Genomic DNA, 19,895 nt, shown 5'->3' with positions numbered 1-19,895 from the left:
CATGCATATGCAATTTTCTCCAAAAAGCCTGAATATATCAGGTCACAACTAAAAAATAAAATCAGAAAAGTTATCTGAAATCATTAATGATATCAGCAAACTTTGATATCTTCTCTAGAATGAAGAGTGTAAAAAGAAACAACTATAATAGCAGTAGGATGAATTTCCATTTCTGGTAACAGTAATGAGAGAATCTGGACTGATACACCCGATGTAATAAGATAGTTGTATGTATTACCTGATGTAATAAAGATATTTGAGATATAAAAACAGTAAAGAGGCTGGACATGGTGGCTCATGCCTGTAATCCCAGCACTTTGGGAAGCTGAGGCAGGTGGATCACTTGAGGCCAGGAGTTCGAGATGAGCCTGGCCAACATGTTGAAAACCTGACTCTACTAAAAATACAAAAATTAACCAAGCATGGTGGCAATGTGCCTGTAATCCCAGCTACTTGGGAGGCCAAGGCACGAGAATCGCTTGAACCCAAGAGGCAGAGGTTGTTGCAGTGAGTGGAGATCAATCGCGTCATGTCACTGCACTCTAGCCTGGGCAACAGAATAAAACAAAACAAAACAAAACAAAACAAAAAACCAACCGAACAAACAAAAAACAGCAAAGAGCCTTTAGTAAGATGGTGAAGATTTGGCATATGAAAACTTAGGAGAAGATCAGAAATCAGAGAGGTAAGGTCACTTTTAAAAGCCCTTGGGCACATGACTATCAGGAAAAAAGATCTGAGAATCTAGCTTTATACTTCAAGTAGCTTTCTGTGCTTCATAGAAAAGTCAAAGTCCTTGGCCCTCAGGTAGGGCTTTAATTAACTAACCCAGCTTTATGCTGGTGTCATGAAAGGTCATACTCTCCTTTAGGGGAGGAGTGAACCTACCATTCCTCTCACTGATTTGCAGCCTTCTTGTCACAGAGGTGATTCAGGAAACATCAGGAGTTGTACTTTGTCTAAGATGATTCTGGTCTGATATCGCCCCCAGGTGCCTGGCAGAAGCAAACCAAAGTTTTCTCTGGAGGAAAACATCACTTAGATCTCAACTTACTCTTATGATCTTTAATTATAATGTAATTTTAAAAATACATTTCCAGCATAGAGTCAAAGATATCCAAGCAACCAAGAAATTAAGACACCATGAATGAGAACTAGCAGGAAGAGTAATAATAGAAACAAATCCAGTAACACTTGAGATACTATAATTATCAGAAATAGATTATAAAACTACACTTAGGATGTTCAAAGGAATAAAAGCTAAGATTGACAATTTTATACAAGAATTAGAAACTATAAAAGTGATATAATGGTAGCAGAGAAACATTTGTCTCTTTTTCCGTCAACACCATTTGGCCACATAGTTTAACATTCTTCATTTTAGAATTTTACATTTTGTGTTCTTTTTTGTGTTTTTTTTTTGACACACTGAAAAAAAACCCAAATCCCACACTGGTAAGCCTAACATATTTTCATTTATTTTATAATTCAATAAAAAACATATTAGTTACATAAAACGTATGCCTACATGTGTTAGTGTGTGTACCTGAGTGTATGGTGAGCACCCAGGTGCATGCATTCACAAACTTCTTGGAAGCACCTGTGATTTCTGCCAGGTTCATTCTTATTGTCAACCATTCAGTACACAACTGGTAATACAATGTCACAAGGCACCCAGTATGACCACAGAAAATTTACAAAGTTAACACCTGATTATGGGGAAATGAAAATTAATTGTAATTGTTTGCAACCTAAAGGGGTTAATTATAAGTATTACCCAAGGTTAACTATCATTTAACAAATTGTCTAAACTGTCACAAGGTCAGATATTTATACTGAAAAGCAAATATTACTGGGGGACTTAGTACATTGACTTTAAAACTCTCTTAAGTCAGATTCTTTCTTGAGCATAGGTCTTGCTTGATAAGAAAAGGGGGGCGCTGAGTAGTCATATTCATCAGGGGTCTGGAGGGATAAGGAGGACTGAGAGGGAGGGAAAATTGGACAGAGAAAGGAGGAAAGGGGCATCAGAACTGAGCTCTGCCAACTTCACATTTGCTTGGCCTCACTAGATTACTCAGTAGTTGTAAAATCAAATGACTTTATCAATATAATGCCCATTTTTCATTTTAGAAGAGTGACACAGTGTATTACTTATTCTCATCAAAGTTGAATGAAAAATCCATAATAAGCCCTTCATTGTTTGTACCTAGTTTAGCCAACTTAGTTCATTAGAATCTGGTCTATTTGACAAGACAAAAAACTGGCCAGTTACATTTAACAACTGTTCATCTGTGCACTCTGTAATAACAGCGTCAGCAGATTTATTTTCCCCATATAAAGTAGAATTTCCAATTCACGCCATGTACTCTGTGACTATTATGGACAGTATTTATTCAGAAGGAATGCTGTGCAAGTTTGGAAAAGCTGTCTCTAAGAGCAGAGGGAGAGGTCATTTGACAAAACAAGAAACAAAACCTATACATGGGCAGAACACGAAGAGAACTAAAGTTTGTCATTCTTTTCAAGAAGAAGTTTGAAGTCCTAAAACAGTGCGACAATAGCAAAATCAGACAACTCTTCCTCTCCCTTGTCTTCTCTCAAGCTCTGTAAAATCAGAACGCCTCCATCCGCTTAGCAAATATCAGCTTTTTTTTTTTTTTTTCCTGAAGGAGGGGAACCTGCTTGGAATTAATGAGGTAACACTAAAAAATAACTTCTATTAATTCTTCTCTTCCTGAAAAGTGCCTATTTTTTTCTCAGTTGCTTTTTAAAAAGTAGAATATCTTCTAAAGGCTCTTTACGCAGTTTAAGCCACCTTTAGAGCACCTTTCCTCTCCTTTTTCCTTTTTTTGTTTCTGAAATTGGGAAGTGACTTAGTACCATGCAGGGGAAACTGAACTCCATCTCACAATAATATAGTTTCATCCAATGGCATAACAGACACAGTAACATTCAGTCTGTGTTGTGACATAAAACTATTGAGATTGTAACTCAGTAAACTCACAGTGCTTAAGAGAAGAATAGAGGGAAAAACAAGGATAAAGTCAAAACTGAAGTTACAGACTTGCAATGTAAATTTCAAAACTAAGCAAAAATCCTCTTTCTGCTGCACAAAATGTAAAATACCAAGTATCTTAAGAAAGGTAAGCAAGCTACAACACTGAAAAATCTTTACTATCACCTTTTCATTCACACAGATAAAAAGAAAAATTCAATATTAAGCGTCCCAGAAAAGCGATGCACTTTAAAAACCAATCTTTTCACTTACCCTAGAACATGCACACCATGATCTCTTAAATCCTTTTAATTCCAGTACATCCAGAACATATGTGAATTCTTAGCATATTCATTTAAAGAACAAACTTGAACCAAATTGTTAATTACAACAGAGATCATAACAGAACTCTCTGAAATTCTAGGGAGAGCTATGAGTATGAAATCCAGCCTCTAGATCCTGGTGTGTACTGTGTCTATCTTTAACTTGAAAATGATTTGGTTTCACATTCCATTGAAGTCCCACTGGCAGATGCCTTTGGTAAGCTCGCCAATGGCAGGCTTTCATGCGCCCTCCCTCCCCCCTCCCTCTGACTGAGCTTCCGCTGTTACATCTAATGCTGATTTACTCAGCTGTCTTTTTACCTGTCTCTACGTGGGTAAAAGGAGATGCTTTCATTGACGGATATTACGGAAACACTTGGAAGCTGATCATCAGCCCGAGGACTCACTATGCTTCCCCTGCCATCCCCTCCCCCTACTCACTGCCAGAAACCAACTGACTTCCAAACTTGGCTGCCTGAAAAAGAATGTTCTCTGATTGGCATTCCTGGAAGCAGAAAGCAAGGCAGCTCAAGTTTTGTACTGTTACTCAGCATGAATAACTTCCCAGGTACACAAAATACAAATAGTAAATTTTTTTTCTTAACTTTGAGGAGGGCATTAAAAATATTTTCATTGTAGGACAGCATTTAAGTTTTAATATCCACATGTAATTTTACAGAGGATGGCAATGGCTGTAGTAAGAAAGAGAAATGACAAATTTTTTGTTAAAAGTTGAATGAGTCTTAGTAAATGAGTTGGGATCCGTTAAAAGAAGAAATCATCATGCCGCCTGCTTGCCAGTGTTTTGGAGGGCAACTGTTCAATCTGTGCATTTTCTGTTAGAGAAAAACTTGCTGTAAGAATTGTGGAAAAACTGATTTCAACCAAACAGGAGAGAGTGCAAAAAATACTTCTATCTCCCCACTGAAACTTCTTTTTCAGGACTGTCTTGCAAAACTTGAGTGCAGACTGGAAAACAAAATGTGTGTGTGTGTGTGTGTGTTATACAAGTGTATATCTAAAAGAAGAGAAATTGAGTGAATGGAAACAAAGAAAAAGATACATTTCATTAAATAGAGTTTGACATGAATTAACAACATGGGGTCCCTTTAAATCACCATTAATTAACTTGTGTTTAATATTTATTAATATTTAGTGGTCACTGGGGCCAAAAGATCTCCTGCCTCTGAAAATAACTAACCTCTTTATGTTCAAAACATGCAATTCTACAGACCACACAACTTCTTCAAAAGCCTAATGAAGGCTTTATAATTTTGGTAATTGGACACATCTCAACCCTAAGCATTTTGGGGTTTCCAAATTTCAGCTAGCTGTGGCTGCCAACTCTAGGCAACTGTCAGCTGGCTGGGCTCAGGGTGGTGGTGTGGCTGCAGCTGCTCCTTGGAACTTATGTAGACATCTCAAAAATATTCAACGGCAAAACGTAGATGCCAGAAAGCAAGCTTTCTGTTTTTGTTTGTTGATGGTTTTGAATCTTCTATTTTAGGTTATATTTTACCATATCTAGAGCAATACCATCTTAAGAAACCATGAGGGAAAACTTGATTAATTGGCATCATATTACTAGCCTATTTTAGTGATATTTTGATGCCCCATATAGATTGGTGGCTTACCAGCTTTTAGCCTTTTAGCCTAACTTTGTTACTAGATGTCTTTTAAAAAGATCAAAAGATAGAAACAGAGGAGTAAGAAACTTTCCTTATTTTTGTCCCCAAAGTTGACAGTTTCTTAGGGAAACTGCAGGCTCTATGTAATGCTGATAGATGGGCATTCTAATGACTTCACAAATAAATGGGAAGAAATAACCCAATAGTCCAGAAAGTACACATTTCTGTCCCTGTGTTTCTTTATCCCTCTGTCAAAAACACGCCTTCCCAAGGCTAATGGATGGTGTCAAAACACAAATGAACTAAGAAGGGTGGATAGAGGTGCGGCCATCAATGGTTCACATTCAGCTGCTCTGTTTACCTCTGTTGTATCTCAGAGTGAGCACTAGCACATAACTGATACTCAAAAAATGGTTGTTGAAACTGAAGAACTGCTCATGTGCAAGTGTATATCTTAACCTATGGAAAACGGTTATTTGTTGGCCTACATCTTAGATAAATATGTTTTGTATTTGTCTTGGGAAAAATACGCTTCTTTTCAGGCAATTAACCAAAATATTATATAGAATGTATATTATGTACCAAGTACCTTTACTGAAGCCAAAAAATCATTATACATCTTATGTATGTATGTATGCATGTGTGTGATTCTAAATATTAACGTGGCAAATATTTGTTAAGAGCACTTCTACCAATCTTGGTGGCTTATAAGAAAAATAGAAAAAAAAATGAAATGTTTAGGTTTGCTAATATTTCCCAGTAATGAGTAAACTATAATAATTTTCCTTATCGAACTGTTACTGGCCACTCTTTATAGTGCAACATTCATCAGTCAGATATCTCCTAAGGTTCCCAACTTTATCTCTGCTGCTATTTCCATTTGTGCCAGTCTTAGAAATCTCAGAACACTCAACAACAGGAATAGGAACATTATTAGTCCAGATGCAAGTGTGAGTGAGTACAATCATTTTTTTCCTTCTTTTTCCCCCTAACCTTCACAAGGCAATTGATAAGATTTATGATGGCTAGAACTCAGTCTTTATCATGAGTAAATGTTGTTTTCCTCTTTCATAAGCACTAACGTGAGAATTAGGATTAGATCAGAAAAATAGCTTCTAGGGCTTGCTTCCAAAGAAAACTGGGCATGTAACAGGCAAATCAGATACCCTTGATTTATCATGAACAAGAAGTTAATCTCTCCTCCATTCTCCAGAAATAGACTCTATTAGCACCATTCTGTGGATGGCAAATGCTGGAGCATGGCTCCTTGCAGGGGTGACCAAGGTGTTCAAACACAGGCCTTAGCTGATCTGTGAGACATCCATGTGTATGAAGAACCTGGTCACTGAAAAGCAAATGACCTCTGTTATTTTTTTCCTCCCTAATAAATATCATTAAGGGACTAGGACAGGCAGTATTCTCATGGTGATAGTTTTATAGCTGATATTTTTGTCATATCATTTATTTTTAAAAGCATATACTTTTTATGCAAAAATAATTTGGGGTATAATTGTGATTTTTGTTAAAAGAGAAAACATTAATACATCCAAGTCATTTAAAAGTAATTAAAATAGACACTGTCCAAGAAAAAGTAGAAAAACTTTACATAAACTGCATTAGAAAACAGGGGCTCTACAGACAAATATGGAAGATTCAAAGCAGCAGCATGCTATTTATTATCTTATTAAATGCCAATCAACTTAAAAATATACCCAGCAATCTCTTTTATGGGTATATACCCAAAGGAAATACATCAACTCCTAAAGGTATCTGTACTTCCATGCTCATCGCAGCATTATTCACAATAACCAAGATGTGGGAACAACCAACGTGTTCAATGACAGAGGAATGAATACAGAAATTGTGATATACATATGCAGAATCTTATCCAGCCCCCCAAAAAGAGATCCTGCCATTTGCCATAACATGGATAAACTTAGAGGACATTATGCCAAGTGAAATAAGCCAGGCACAGAAGACAAATCCTGCATGATCTCACTTATATGTGGAATCTTTTAAAAAATCAAATATATAGAAATAGAGTAAAGCAATAGTTACCAGGAGCAGGCAGAAATGGGAAGATATAGATCAAAAGGTACAAAAAGAGAGTTATATAGTTAAGCGTAGAGATTTAGCATATAGCACGAAGACTACAGTTAATAATATTGTATTGTATACTGGTAATTTGCCAATGGGGTAGATTATAAGGCATTTTTTTTTCGTTTTGTTTTGTTTTGAGACAGAGTCTGGATCTGTTGCTCAGGCTGGAGTGCAGTGGCACAATCTCGGCTCACTGCAAGCTCTGCCTTGTGGGTTCATGCCATTCTCCTGCCTCAGCCTCCCAAGTAGCTGGGACTACAGTTGCCCACCACCACGCCCAGCTATTTTTTTGTATTTTTTAGTGGAGACGGGGTTTCATCATGTTAGCCAGGATGGTCTCGATCCCCTGACCTCATGATCCACCTGCCTCGGCCTCCTGAAGTGGATTATTAGGTACTCTTAACACACACAAACGTGCTCATACACACACATGAAAGTAACTATAGGAAACAACGGAATATTAATTTGTTTAACTGTAGTAATTACCTCACTATATATATCAAAATAAGTATATCAAAACATCATGTATACCTTAGATACATACATTTTAAAAACAAAGAAAACCACAGCAGCATGCTACATATAATCCTATTAAATGCCAATAAACTTAAAAATTGGTTGAAATGGACACCTGTTATATATGCCTGTCACATGAAAATAACTGTAATCATGCAAAGGGCTGTATGTACAAATATACTAATTACAAAATATACTTAGTATTATACATATAATTAGTATAGTATTATAAATATAATTAGTATAGTATTAATATAAAATATAATTCGTATATTTGATAGCAAATAATGGGGAACAATGATAGTTTTGATAAAAAACAGAATGGCATAGGCTAATGCTTACTTAGGTTAAAAATCAGCTTGCATGTGTATGTGCACCATGATTTCAACTATATTAGAACACCCGTAGGCACCAGAGAGGAAGATAAAGGCTAAAAAATTCCTACCAAAATGATTGTGGATCCTTTATGAAAAATCTTAATTCACTTTTTGTAAATTTTCTGTAATGACATTATTTTACCTTCATAATCTACACACACACACACATGCACACACACACACTATAATATTCAAGTAGGAATAATTGCAGCATTTCCTCATTCCTCACCCTCCTCCTCATCTTTGAAGAGGCATCTCTAGTTCTCTGGATCTTTGTTGCAGGAGCTTATAGGGGAGAGGAGCATAAGGGGATGAAGATGCTCTTTAATGTCTAAAGAGACATAGAAGAAGATTAATGGGACTTATGTTGGTTTTAAGAAAGGGCAAGGAGGGAAATATCCAAGAAAAAGAACACCCTTAAGATGGTGAGAACGAGAGAAGAGCAGGCGGGAAACAGAATCTGGCACACAATAGGTAGGGGGTTGGGGGCAGACTGTAAGCTGGGTTGGGGAGCAGCTACTTCAATGAGGCAGACGGTGAGGAGATCAGGATCTCAAAAAGAGGTTTAGGGTATTTGGCCCTAGGATATCTGTCTGAGTGTTTTGTGATTTCTTCTCATAAAACACTTGAGAGGTTTTACTTTTCAAGATATGGTAGTACCAAGTTTGTGGGTCTTTGGGATACTTCATGATATAGTCCTGAATCTTAAGTCTATAGATATATTTGGTTACATAAACATTTTTGAAAAGTTGGTGCCAATTGTTGGGTTGTGGTGGTTGTTACAACTGGTTTTCTTTGATAGGGTAAGAAATCAATTTTACTCTTGTCTATACAAACTTTCTGGATCATTTTCTTCTACTTGCATTTCCTTCCCTGTGTCTCTCTCAGTTCCCATGATGGGTATCTATTACAGTCTCTTGGACTGACTACTGAATGTAAAGTGGCCAGCCATTCTGTTTTGTCTGGGCCTGAGGGATTTTCTGGGATACAGGATTTTCAGCACTGAAACTAGGAAAGTCCCAGACAAACTAGAGTCGGTCATCCTATATATGTGATCTGGAAGTTTTAAAGTTATATGTATGCTTGTGATAAAGATTAGCCTTTTTATTAATTAGAAAGTGTTTGGCCCAAGTAGACCAAAACTCTGAAAATAAAGATTTCATTTGGTCTTTATCCCTTGTTACCTACACAACCTGGGAGAGGTCCACCACTAAGGGCCACTATTTCTTCATCCCTACAATGAGAATAATAATACTTCAAAGAGTTGTTGTCAACTTCAAATGAGATATGCATATAAGTTCAGAATACATAAAATGTGTAAATCTATACTTTATATCAAATATATTTTATATAAATTTGTATTAGATAACATATAGTTATTTTTCAAAGCAGATTTTAATTATTTTATATTGAGAAATAATGGAAGCACAAAGAACAGGCACAGCATTTCACACTATGTGGAGTGCAGAGGAGAACAAAGAAAATGAAAGAGAGAGACTGACTGACTAAGGAAATATATTTTTTCAGGAGTGTCTGTTTTAGCATTTGATTTTCTCCTAAATTAAACTCACCAAGTTAAGGATGTTTTGTCTTTAAGTGGTTATAAAGCCCCAGTAACAACCAATATAACATGCTTGCAAAACATATGGGTTATCTTCGGTATAAAAGAAATAAAGATTTTTAGCCAGTGCAATATAGTGAGACCCCATCTCTACAAAAAAAAAAAAAAAAATTAGCCAGGCATGGTGGCATTTACCTGTGGTCCCAGCAAGTAGCTCGGACCCTCCCAAGTAGGGAGGCTGAGATGGAAGGATTGCTTGAGCCCAGGACTTTGAAACTGCAGTGAGCTGTGATCACACCACTGCACTCCAGGCCTGGGTGACAGAGAAAGACCTTGTCTCCAAAAAAAAAAAAAAAAAACTAAAGATTTTGTTGTATTTTTTCTATACCCTGGGGTGGGGGTATTTTTCCTTTGTGGAACCAAAGTCAACTCTAATTGGAGCACAATCATAAATATGTCCATCACTTAGTGAAACCAGAATGTCCAACTTCATCCCAGGGACAGAGGACCACCTCTATTGGATTACTTATTTGAACTCTGCCAGCATATACTGTATGTGATACTGCTTAAGAAGTGAGGGTAAAATTTGGTTTTGGAGCAAAATGAAAATATACAAATTTTCATAATGAAATGTCTAATCCATATTTGAAATCCATGTGAAAACTGGTTCTAATTCAAGTTCTTTTAAAGATCTATCCAGGGTTAGAAATAGGACAATTCTGTTTTGTGTGATAACAGAAAATGACAGGTGATAGCCAAACTGGATGGAGTCTGATAGTTAGAGTCAGCATATTCATTTGTGTTATGGAGGCTGGGAAGTCCAAGACGGGTGGCTGCATCTGGTGAGGAACTCATGCTGCTTCATAACAGGGTGGGAAGGTGAGAGGGGAGCCTGGCCCATGCAAAAAAAACAAAAACAAAAACAAAACCCGACAAGACAGGCAGTTTTACTTTGTAACAACCTCAAAGTAACTAGGACTTCACTCCCATAAAAAAGGCATTACTCCCTCTTAATGACCTAATAATCTACCCTTGGAGGCACCACGTCCCAACACCACCACACTGGGAACCAAGCCTCAACATGAGTTTTGGTGGGGACAAATCATATTTGAACCAAAGCAATTTGGGAACAGTTTTTCTCCAAATAAGCATACTACTATCAGTGTTTTTCAAACTTGCTGTTGTTTTCTATGGAACCTTTTCTTCAAAGGAAATAGTTCACTGAAACATAACAATGACAAAGCATAGCTTCTTTAGCAGTAACAGGTGTAAAGCCTGTGCCCCATTTCTTCAGCCCCCTCCTCCATGAGGCAGTCCCTGTGGGGACTCCAGGAGCCCTCCATGAACCTGGGAAGCACTGCTTGAAAACCACAAAGCTCTAGTATTCATGGCATTCATGTTCTTTACAAACAATTAGCTTTTTCATATTAATAAAAATTCATGCACATATTCTTAAAAACTACATAAAACTGTAGAGCTTAAAAGAATGTCCCATCCACCTCTCTATACCTTTGAAGCCCAGAGGCAACCATCTTCATCTAACTGTTCATTATGATGATGATTCCATATTCCCACATGATACTCAGATACCGACTTTTTGATTTTCAAATGTTGATATTACCTGTTGGCCTCCTACTATGGGAGATAAGGATTCTATATAGTATATTATATATAATACTTCCTCCAGCATGTGTGTCCTCTCTCCCTATCTCTCTCTCTTTCTTCTTTCCTGCCTCCCTGTCACATGCCTCCCTACCACACACATGAGCACACACATGCTTCCCTTAGCTTAATCTTCCCAATTTAACTACACAACAATCTTAGATAAAGCACTAATTAGGGTTTACATTATTTTAACTTGTATATATTATCCACATGTAAGCCACATGGGAATTTATGATTACATTTCTTTTACACATTTTTCTTTTTCTTCTTTTTCCTGACATTAGTTGCGTCATATTTTTGTTTTCTTAATTTTTCATCTGCCCATCTTATATTTTCTCAAACTCTCCAATAGAAATGCAACATTCCTCTTAATACAGTCAAATATGTTAGTTTTGTTGTTGTTGTTGTTGTTTTTTAGTACCCTCATGCTTTTTGTGGCAATCTTGCTACTGAGCTGTCATCCTAGGACTGCTCTTTGCCTCTCTGTAGTTTGGGTCCCGTTCCCTGAATTCTTTTTCTTTCTCGATGGACTCCCTCATGGGTGGGTGGGCGAGCATGCAGTAGCTTCCTGAGAAAGATGTTTGGGACAAACACATTTTTGGAGAACTTAAATGTTTGAAAATATGTCTTTATTCTCTTCTTACATTAATTGTTACTTTTACTTTACACAGAATTCATTGTTTAGAAATACCTTTTCCTCAGAAATTTCAAGGGATTTCTTTACTGTCTTTTAGCTTCCAGTGTTATCAAGAAGTTATTTTGTTTCCCGATTCATTTTATTTGACTTTCTATCTTTCTTTGTTCCTTTCCTTGCTTGTTCATTTCTTCCTTCTCCTCTTCCCTCCCACCTTCTTCTCTCTGAAAACACTTATGATTTCTTCTTTATCCCTGGTGTTCTATTGTCTCATAACAGCACATTTGGTGTGATATGCATGAGTTCCCCCAGTTGATTATATTTGAAATTCAGGGACTTTCACTCATTTATTCACTTCCAGGAAATTTTGTTATGTACTTTTAGCAATTTCTGACCTCTATTTCTTCTGTTCTTTTATTCTGAAACTAACCTTGAGACTCAAACTCTAACGTTATTATCTTTTCTATTTATCTTCTTTTTGTCATCTATCTCTAGAAGAGTCTCTCGTCTTTGTTCTGTTGATTATATTATTTCGCCTAACATTTTTAATTTTTAAGAATTAAATTATCTCTAATTTCTCCTTTTTCATAGCACCATGTTTAGTTTCATGAACACAATTTCTTTTTTACTATCTATAATACACATTTCAGCTTTTTAAAGCTACATGTAACAGCTTTCTGTTCTCTCCAGAGTCTTTGTTTCCTTCAATTTCTTGTTGGTTAGTTTGCTTTGGTCTCTTTGTTGGAGACTTTCCTCCATATCTGGTATTCTTTAGCCGTCTGCTCAAGCAATGTATTATGGGCTCCAGGACATTACCATAAAACCATTAGACAAAGCTGAGTTGTTTCACCGAAATGTCCTCAAGAATAGCAAGATTTCTTCCCCCTTGGGTAGTCAGACCCTCTAGGAAGGTGCCCCCTCCAATGTTCCGCCTGGAAAGTACAGCCTGGTTGCCAGTGTCCTGGGAGCTGAGCCACCTAAGAAGGCTTGAAGGGAAAGGAGAGTTTGTTACTATTCGGCACGCAGATTTCTACTTAGTCTCCCAGATTTCTGTATCGTATCTCATCCTCATCTGCCACTGTCCCCAATAATGCTAAGCTTGTAGCCTCTATAGTTAAGTTACTCCAGAGAATAATACCCTGCCATCTCTCTTACAGGGTGAGAGAGGGGTAGCTGTCAGGCTGCAAAAAGTTGAGGAGGGAATTTGGGAGTCCAGCTGTTCTTGTTAAGAATTTCAAACAGTCCTGTTTTCAGCCTCAAGTCTGTCCCTTAGCGTCAGCAATCCTTTTTGCCTCCAGTCTCTGAGTCTTTTGAGGGTTCTCAATGGAGTTCCCATTTGTTTCTTTTTGGCATCTCCTCTGCAGACACCTGGGTTTCTACATCTCTGTTTAGCTAAAACACATACCACTCATTCATTCTATTTCCATTAAAAAAAAAAAAAAGTCAATAGCTCTCTGCTGTTGTGTTCTCTCCTGTTTTCTTTAGAAAGTGAGTTTCTTTTTCATTCTTTTTTTAGTTGTCATTATAGGAGTTCCTTTAGGAGGGAGAGGGTAGACTTAAGCAAGTGTCCCATCCACCATTTTAATTGTAATTCTCTGCCTTCACTCTTTAGCACTGCCTTATAAAGGGAACAAATTCTCAAACATCTCTCCAAAATGATCCCACCAAATTCAGCAGTTGTGTGTTTGGGGGTGGGGGCCAACAGGGGCAACATGATATTTCATTTTTCTCCACAAGTACACCCAATGCTAAAATGAAAGTTGAATCCCAGCAACGTATGTAATTATTTCTATCAGACAGACATAGTGAAGTACAACATTCAATTAGACTAAGGAGATCCTTTTATTCTGACGTTACATGTTGTTCCCTATATTAAGACTTCCATCATTTATCTGTGGAATTAAATATCTGAACATATATAATTATAAATAATTCCTTCCTAGGCAAAACTATCTCTCTTAAAAAGTGAAAATACAATTCTTTTGTAATTGAACTTCTGCCTAAACTATTAATTAAGTCATAACCTAGTCAAGACAAGTAAAATTACTTAGCAGTCATTTTATATTTGCTTTTTATTAGAAGACAATGTAAAATCTAATAGTGAGCTAATTTCCCTTTCAAGTTGTCATGATGATTCATATATGGACCACATTTGTATATTTTGTTATTTGAGGTAAGGTTTCTCTTGAATCATTTTACATACTAGTTTTGCTCCTTATAATATGTGAGTCTGGAGACATCAGTCTTCTAGAAATATTGTACCCTATTTCTTCAAGAGTATCCCATCAACACTGAAGCTACCTTTTACACTTAGAGAGATATATACGTTCAATTATTTATCCAACTGTAAGAGTTGGCCCTGAGGAGAGAATCACAGGTTATTCTTGGCATCCTTTACTTTCTTGCCACATTTACCCTCTCTATGTGGTCTGCTCACCTAGCTCCAAAATATTCTGTTGCCATCAGTACTGCCCTAAGACACAGTCAAGGGGGTTGGGAGGTTGTGGGGACAGGCTGCCCTGGGCCTCACTCGTCAGAGGGCCTTGCTGCTGTAGTCTTCCTCTGCTTTCTATGTCATCCCCAAAGAGCTATGAGTTAGAAGAAATACCAGTGTCCCTCTTCTAACCAAGCTCTGAGCATGTGAGACTCTGGAGTTTCCTGCTCAAAAGGCCTTGAGACTGCATCCAGGTCTGTCTTCCCAAGGTGAACCTGCCTCTAGTATACACACCTTAAAGACTTAAGGGTAGTTGAAGAGTGGTTGTTTGTGGGGATGTGGATGTAGGGGGTAGGAGTCAATCTTGGAAGAATGAGCTAAGGTGTTCACACATACCTTAGTGCAAGGCCCTTTCAGATACAGGACAGAACTAGGGATGGGAAGAGAAGGCAGAGTGTGTGGGTGCTCTCTCTCTCTGAGCAGCCACATTTAAGAGAATTTCAATTTGAACTTGGCCTTAAAAATCATTATGAAGATACACATATTAAGGTAGGAAAACATATTTGGTTTAATAATTTATAAGTTTGCGTTATAGCTTTTAAATATTTAGACATATTGTTTGTATGTCCCTCTTTGTATTTGTGCCTCAGATCCTACAAAATACTAGGGGCAGGGCTGGGCATGGTGGCTCATGCCTATAATCCCAGCACTTTGGGAGGCCGAGGTGGGCGGATCACGAGGTGAAGAAATCAAGACCATCCTGGCCAACATGGTGAAACCCTGTCTCTACTAAAATTACAAAAATTAGCTGGGCATGATGGTGTGCACCTGTAGTCCCAGCTACTTGGGCGGCTGAGGCAGGAGAATCATCGCTTGAAGCCAGGAGGTGGAGGGTGCAGTGAGCCGAGATCATGCCACTGCACGCCAGCCTGGTGACAGAGCAAGACTCGGTCACAAAAAAAAAAAACCAACTAGGGGCATGCCTGACTGCCATATTGCCCCCATATTTACAGTGCAGTGTTCTAAAAGTAACTGTGTGCCTTTCCACACTTTCACTTCTCTATCAAATTTATCTGTCCTTAACAACAAAAAGTCTCAAAATCATATCTTAAAAAAACACATCAGAGAGCTGAAGACACAAAGAAATCCAAATAAATTAATTTTCAAAATGAGGTTAACCTTTTCTTGGATAGAAGAATTCTATAGCTGTTGTCACTCCTGAGGACACAGCAACAGGTGGAGCACCTTTGCCACAGAGCTGGATAAGGACAACCAGCCCAGGTATTAACACAGTTTCTTTTTTGTTTTTTTTTGTTTGCTTGTTTTGTTTTGTTTTGAGACCCAGTCTCACTCTGTCACCCAGGCTGGAGTACAGTGGTGCGATCTCGGCTCACTGCAAGCTCCGCCTCCCAGGTTCACGCCATTCTCCTGCCTCAGTCTCCCCAGCAGCTGGGATACAGGCGCACGCCACCACACCCGGCTAATTTTTCTTTGTATTTTTAGTAGAGACAGGGTTTCACCGTGTTAGCCAGGATGGTCTCGATTTCCTGACCTCGTGATCCGCTCACCTTGGCCTCCCAAAGTGCTGGGATTACAGGCGTGAGCCACCGCGCCCGGCCTTAACACACTTTCAACAGTTGCAAGTGGACAGGTACCACAGATTAGAATACTGAGGCCCCACAACCACTGAGAAAATCCATGCCTGCCTGTTAACTCCTTTCCACAGATCATCACTGAATATTTGGGGGTAGTTGATACAGGCTGGGGCAGGGCAAGAGAGTTGATGGAGATCCCCTCAAGGTGCAGAGGTCTTCATTCAGTGCACAGTAGCAGTTCTCCAGAAGTGAAGAGAGATATCCATACACCTGGAAAGCTTGGTGCTGGAGTGTAAAGAAGAAAGAGATCCCCCGTGGTCCAGAAACATTGGCAGGTAGGCTTTAAGTACGCAGACACCTCTGAAGCGATGCTATTCTCAGTGTTCCTAAAGACAAATTTCTATTTCTTCCCCAAATACATCTGAAGCCAAGGACAAATCACACTAAAGCTATAGCAAAGCTTACATTCATATCTAATCATATTAGATTAATCCAGTCTCCCTGCATCCCCCCGACCCCACACACAGCCAAATAGAGAAAAGGATGAGCCATTTTATGGGAGTAAATATTATTTATTTCTGTGCTTTTACCCACTGACATACAATAAACAATTATAAAACACATGAAGAAGCTGAAAAATGTGACTATGAAATAAAAAATAAACATTAGAAGCAGACCCACAGATGGCTCAAATGTTGGATATAGCAGGCAGAGATTTGTTTAAAAATTATGATAGATATGTTAAAAAGATATAATGAAAAAATGACAAGCATGCATTAACACTGGGAAATTTCAATAGCTATATGGGCATTATCAAAAAGAGCAAAATAGAAATGATAAAAATAAAAATTACATATAATAAATGAAGGATTCATTCAGGGAGTTGAACAGCAGACTGAACCCAGCAGAAGAAAGGGTGGGTAATATTTAAGACATGTCAATAAAATCATCCAAACTGAAACACTAGAGAAAAAAAAAGAGTGAAGAAAATGGGACAGATATCCTGTGACTGTAATGAAATATCTAACGATCTAAGATATTTGTAATTGGAGCCTCAGAAAGGTAGCGGGGAGAAAATCAAGGAGAAGAAATACCTGAAAAGATGATAGGTGAACAATTTCCAAAACTGGTAAAAGATATCAACCCATGTATGAAGAAAGTTAAGTAAAACCCAAGCAAGAAAATTCAAAAACAAACAACTAAACAAACAAAACAAACTCCACCACCACCAACAACACGTTGAGGCATTTTGTGATTAAACTATTGAAAAACAAGGATAAAGGGTAAATCTTAAAAGCAGCCAGAGGAAAAAGACATTTCACACGGGCAACAACCTTAGGTACGATGTCTGAGTTTTCAATTAAAATATTGACTGCCTTAAGACGATGCAATATCTGCAAAGTATTGAAGGAAAGCAACTCTTAATCTAGAATTCTATGTTCAACAAATATATCTTTCAACATGAGGGTGAAATAAGATGAGAAAGGTTGAGAGTGTTTATTTTTAGCAAATACGTACTATAAGAGACAAGGAAAGTTTTCAAGGTGAATTCTGAAAGCCTGAATCTACAAGGAGAAGTGAAAAGTATTAGAGTGGATAAATGACTAAATATCTGGGTAAGCATAAAAGACCTTTTAAAAAATTACCATCTATCTACCTACCTACATATCTATCATCATCTACCTATCTATCTATTCACATTTTAAAAACTTGTGACTGTTTAAAGCAAAAATAGTAACACATTTTGTGTCGTTACCTATAAGTAAATAAAATACATGACCAGAAGAAAGCAAAGGACAGCAAGTAAATAGAATTATACTTTTTAAAGGTTCTTACATGGTTATTTTTGTAATATTATTTAAAGGTAAACAATAATAAAGATGCACGTGTGCAATCTTAAGACACAACAACGAAAAATAAAAACACTCCATTGAGGTGTAGTAGAAAACGTCAATGGAGGAGATAAAAATAAATAACAAAATTTTTAATTAGCTCAAAGGAAAGCAAACAAATAAGGAACACAGGAACAAAAAACAGATGTGACAAATAGAATACAAATACTAAGATGGTAGACTTAAATCTAATGACAGTAAACATTACATTAAATGTAAAGGCCATGGTCACCAAAACAGCATGGTAGTGGTATAAAAATAGGCACATAGACCAATGGAACAGAATAGAGAACCCAGAAATAAATCCAAATACTTACAGCCAACTGATCGTTTACAAAGCAAACAAAAACATAAAGTGGGAAAAGGACACCCTATTTAACAAATGGTGCTGGGATAATTGGCAAGCCACATGTAGAAGAGTGAAACTAGATCCTCATCTCTCACCACATATAAAAATCAACTCAAGATGGATCAAGGCCTTAAGTAAGATCTTAAACTATGCAAATGCTAGGAGATAACATCGAACAAACCCTTCCAGACATTGTCTTAGGCAAGAATTTCACGACCAAGGACCCAAAAGCAAATGCAATAAAAACAAAGATAAGTAGGTGGGACTTAATTAAACTAAAGAGCTTTTGCATGGCAAAAGGAACAGTCAGCAGAGTAAGCAGACAGCCCACAGAGTGGGAAAAAAAAAATTTCACAATGTATACATCTGACAAAGTTCTAATATCCAGAATCTACAATGAACTCAGACAAATCAACAAGAAAAAAACCAACAATCCCATCAAAAAGTAGGCTAAGAACATGAATAGACAATTATCAAAAGAAGATATACAAATGGCCAACAAACATATGTAAAAATGCTCAACATTACTGATGATTAGGGAAATGCAAATCAAAACCAAAATGCGATACCACCTTACTCCTGCAAGAATGGCCATAATAAAAAAATAAAAAAAAAACACATAGTAGATTATGGTGTGGATGCAGTGAAGAGGGAACACTTCTACACTGCTGGTGGGAATGTAAACTAGCACTATGGAAAACAGTGTGGACATTCCTTAAAGAACTAAAAGTACAGCTACCATTTGATCCAGCAATTCCACTACTGGGTATCTACCCAGAGGAAAAAAAGTCATTATACCAAAAAAAAAAAAAAAAAACTTGCACATGTATGTTTATAGCAGCACAATTTACAATTGCAAAAATGTGGAACCAATCCAAACGCCCATCAATCAATGAGTGGATAAAGAAACTGTGGTATGTCACACACACATATATTTATACATATACACACAATGGAATACTACTCGGCCTTAAAAAGGAATGAATTAATGGCATTCGCAGTAATCTGGATGGGATGAGAGACTACTATTCTAAGTCAAGTAACTCAGGAATAGAAAACCAAACATCATATGTTCTCACTCATAAGTAAGACCTAAGGTATGAGGATGCAAAGGCATAAGAATGACACGATGGACTTTGGGGACTCACCAGGGAAGGGTGGAAAGAGGGTGAGGGATAAAAGACTACAAATGGGGTTCAGGTGATGGGTGCACCAAAATCTCACAAATCACTACTAAAGAACTTACTCATGTAACAGAATACCACCTGTTCCCCAAAAACCTATAGAAATAAAAAAATTAAAAATAAATTTTGTAAATGGACTCAATATTCCATTATCAAACTGAATAAAAAACCAAGACCAAACTACATGCTGTTTATATAAAAAATGCTTTAAATATAAAAACACATATTGATTGAAAGTTTAAAAATGGTAAAAGATATACCATAAAAATATTTGTGTGCCTATGTAAGACACATTATATATGTTAAACTTCAAGACAAAGTATTAATATATTATCAGAGATAAAGAGAGACATTTCATGGTGATAAAGGGTCACTTCATCAAGAAGATATACAACTAAAAATAGGGCTTCCAAATACATAAAGCTAAAATGAACAAAATTAAAGTGAGAATAGACAAACCCATAATCATTGTTTAAAGGCAAGCAGAAACCCTTTTGAGGCCCTTTATTTCAACACTCTTACACAAATACTATTACTGACCCACAATAAACTGGGGTGGGGTGTGTTTTGAGAGAGAAGTTTTTGGGACCTTTCAAGGCAAGTTGTATCTCTAAGGCTGTAGCCTAGAAGTCTGATACA

The 19,895-nt window shown here is 37.2% G+C and overlaps 1 protein-coding gene across 4 annotated transcripts in view; it reads right to left on the bottom strand.

The window, feature by feature from the left end:
* Window positions 1–19,895, bottom strand: part of DTNA (dystrobrevin alpha) — a 394,389-nt gene that overhangs the window by 294,170 nt on the left and 80,324 nt on the right. The window contains exons 1-2 of one of the 4 annotated variants that reach the window (XM_055368712.2): window positions 3,272–3,487; window positions 889–995 (exon numbers count right to left, since the gene is read on the bottom strand). The exons of 2 other annotated variants lie outside the window; for them this stretch is intronic. The gene's annotated coding sequence lies outside the window, so the exon portion shown is untranslated. Of the gene's footprint in view, window positions 1–888; window positions 996–3,271; window positions 3,488–19,895 lie in introns of those variants that run through there. One more of the 4 variants, XM_055368710.2, reaches the window with a different exon arrangement.

This window comes from Gorilla gorilla, chromosome 17, assembly GCF_029281585.2.
Source record: "Gorilla gorilla gorilla isolate KB3781 chromosome 17, NHGRI_mGorGor1-v2.1_pri, whole genome shotgun sequence".
Lineage (NCBI taxonomy): Eukaryota > Metazoa > Chordata > Mammalia > Primates > Hominidae > Gorilla > Gorilla gorilla.
The sequence above is the reverse complement of the archived record's forward strand: the minus strand, read 5'-3'. Positions and strand labels throughout refer to the sequence as shown.